A 3697-nucleotide genomic window follows, 5' to 3' on the forward strand; every position below is an offset into this window, starting at 1 on the left:
AGCTTATATAAATGTTAAAGAATACTTGCCACTTCAGTGAAAATAGAGGCACTGAACTTAGCATATCCTTGATCCTGTCTGAAATCCTTACACAAGCCAGCAGTATCAGAAGGTCACCTGGATTTACTCCCCTTCCTTCCACAAATCCACTCCCTGTAACAGACCTGCTAACTGTTCCCATAATCTATCAGTCAGTATTCTTTGTGCTATGCCTTTACATCAGGGGTGGGCAAACTTTTTGATTCGTGGGCCACATTGAGTTCTAACATTTGACAAAGGGGCCGGAACAGGAGCAGATAGATGGCATGCTTTGAAAACATCACCTCATTGGGGGAAAAATACACATCTTGGGATATGGAGAAAACATGTGCTTTAATTTCCAATGAAAATGAAGAAAAGCATTACAATAAAATCTCTGACTTCTAAATGAGTCTTTAAACACTGAAAATCAAATAAATGACCATTTTATTTTAAAGCACTGAAAGTTCTGTTATCCTTCAGGATATCACCATCACTCTCCTCCTGACTGTCTTTTTTTTCAAAAACGGTAGGAGATGCAGATGTACTTGTCCTGTTCCTTTTATTCAATTTGTTTCCCCGGTGCCAAAAGTCAACAACAACCAGTGCAAGGACGAAACAGTTGCAGCAAGTCAGTCTGTGAAGCGTTATATTTGACCTGCGCGCACTGTTTATTTTAACAACAATGCGTATCACGGAGACACACACATTTTAATGGGAGCAGTGTTGTTGGTCTCCTTTTTTAGCCAGCGCATCAAAGTCTGGAGTTAGTTTTGTTGTGGCGATTCTCAGGATGGATCTGAGGTGTAGGTCTGTTAACTTGGATCTGTGGCTGGCTTTGTTGATGTTCATGACGCTGAAGGTCTGTTCACACACGAAGGTAGAGCCGAACAAAGCCAACATCATCTGCGCTTTCGCTTAGATTTGGAAACGCTGCATCATTGAGTGAAGCATAGAAGTCATTTAGTTTCAGAGAGCTGAACTTCTCTTTTAAGGCAGGGTCGGACTGAAGGTCGATCAGTTCGAGCTGAAGCTCCTCTGGAGCTGTTTCGGGTCTTGTGACAGAGGAAAGGCCACCAATTGAAGTGACTTGTCAATTTTGTCGAAATCCAAAACCGACGGCAGAATTCTCCGTGCAGTGCATCCAGTGACTCACTGTATTTCTTTACTTTTGCTCCGGCCTCTTTCAGCGTGGCTAGTCTAGGAAAATGACTGAATGACTTGTTCAAAATCTGCCTGGAGAATAAAGCCAGCTTGGATTTGAAGGCTTTCACGTTTGTGTACATGTCATGCACAAACTGCTCCTGCCCCTGCAGTTTCACGTTGAGCTCATTCAAGTGTGAAAATACATCCGTAGCAAACGCAAAGTCACACATCCAGCTCTTGTTGCTCAGCTCAGGAAATTCATCAGTATTCCCCTGCCACTCCAAAAACACGCCAATCTCCTCTTTGAGCTCCCACACTCGTTGAAACACTTTGCCCAAACTCAACCAGCGGACACGGGAGTGATAAAGCAGGTCTTGGTGAACCGCATCAGTTTCCTCCAGGAACGCAATGAACTGACGGTGCTGAAGTCCCCGTGCACGTATGAAGTTGACGAGTTTCACCACAGGATTCACAGCATGATTCAGCTGTAACACCGATTACATAGAGATTCCTGGTGGATGATGCAGTGGAGGAAAATGACATCCTGGTCAGGGTTTTCATCTTTCACTTTATTCTGGATTCTCCTCAGCAGGCCAACGTTTTTTCCCGTTAAATTCGGAGATCCATCTGTGGTGACGTTAACAAGCTTACTCCAGGGAAGCTTCATGTTTTCGATGGCAGCAGACACCCGTTCAAACAAGTCCTTTCCCCATGTTTGTCCTTGCAGAGACTCCATTGTCAAAAACTCCTCCGTTATTTCAAAAGTTTCTTTGATTCCTCGGATAAAAATGAGGAGCTGAGCAGTGTCTTTGACATCGTTGCTTTCATCCAGTGCTAAAGAATAAAAAGTGAATGACTTCGCCTTTTTGTTTAATCTGCTGGTGATATCTTCATCTATTAGTTCCACACGGCGAGTCACTGTCCGCCATGATAAACTGATTTTCTCAAATTTGTCTTTGGTCTCCGGACATAAAATACCTGCTGTCTCTACCATACATTCTTTTAAAAACTCGCCCTCAGACAGTGGTTTGCTGGCCTTTGCTATTTTGAATGAAAGCATAAAACTGGCCTTGGTACTTGACTCTTGAATGGCAGTTTGACGGTGAAAAAAACTTTGCTGAGCCTTCAAATTAGCTGCCAACTTCTCAGCAGCAGCTTCCAGTTCTTTTGTTGAGAGCTTGCTAGCATAATTAGCGTGCTTTGTGGCAAAGTGATGGCTAATGTTATACTCTTTAAAAACCGCCACAGTTTCTTGGCATATCAGGCAAACAGCAGATGATCGGTGTTCAGTGAAAAAATATTTAGTTGTCCACTCCTTATTGAACACTCGACATTCTCTGTCCACTTTCCTTTTCTTGGGTCCGCTCATCATACCTCTCAACCTGGAAACATCAAAAATCTGGACAAGGCCCATGAAAAATAGGTACAAATCTGTACACTGTTTAACATAAAATTTGCATGCTTTACTTCTACAATGACTTGGATTTTATTTTTACACTTTATTGCACAATGCACAAACACCAATAGATCTCTGTTAAACAAAGCAAAACTGTCTCACAATGAAAATAGAGTTGGCATTAAAACTTCTACATTCATTAAAATAGCATTGAAATCTACACCACATCCAAAGAAAATGCATCTGGCCAATGGTGGATAAAGATTACCTTTGTGCTGTTTTCAAATCATTATCCCCTTGCACACAACAAGAAAGATATATGTGTTCTTTGTTACACCTTCCTGACTTTAGTAAATTATATTCCTTGTATAATAAATAATAAATAATAAATGAAATAAGCAGGGAAGCTAATACTACAAATAAATATCATTAATATAAAAATATATAGTATATTAGTATATAATGCCTTTCAAGATTCTGAAATAAACTTCCTCTTTACTATACAACGAACTTAATAATTAACTTCCTTCAAAAAATAACCTTGATGCATTTGTTTGGGAAGTAGAAAATACTAACGTAAGATTATGGCGATCCTGCTTCTTGAAGACCAGTAGATCATAAGCTTGTCAGAGTAACCTTCTGATTGTAAATCTATAAAAAAGTAGTAAGAATATTTCCAATGCTAATTAATAGCTGTAGGCAACAATGAGTGCAACATGGACATTACAAGAGGCAGAAGAAAGGATTTCAGAACAAAACATGAATATCTATAAAATGATCAGCTTGAGTTGCAATAGATAAAGCAGTCAACTTGCTATCCATAGCAAGATCACAGCTCTTATTGAGTTAAACAAGCACAAGTCCAGCAAGAAGTAAATCAGTCATCCCAGCCTACAGCAGACCCTGATAACATTTTACAAGAGTGTGCCGATTCAGGGATGGATTGGGTTATTTATCGTGTGAAATCATATCCAGATTTCCCCAGAAGTGATTAATGTGACACAGGGCAGAGTGCTACAGTGCTTAGTAGAAGAAAAGAATGAACTGGAACTGAAAAGATGGTGTCACTTGTTGTATTGTTAAGTAAGCTGAACCAGTAGCGTGGCAAGAATAATAAATCTAGTCAAAAAAGATAGA

Source organism: Protopterus annectens, chromosome 13.part0, assembly GCF_019279795.1.
Source record: "Protopterus annectens isolate FY-2018-M chromosome 13.part0, PAN1.0, whole genome shotgun sequence".
NCBI lineage: Eukaryota > Metazoa > Chordata > Ceratodontiformes > Protopteridae > Protopterus > Protopterus annectens.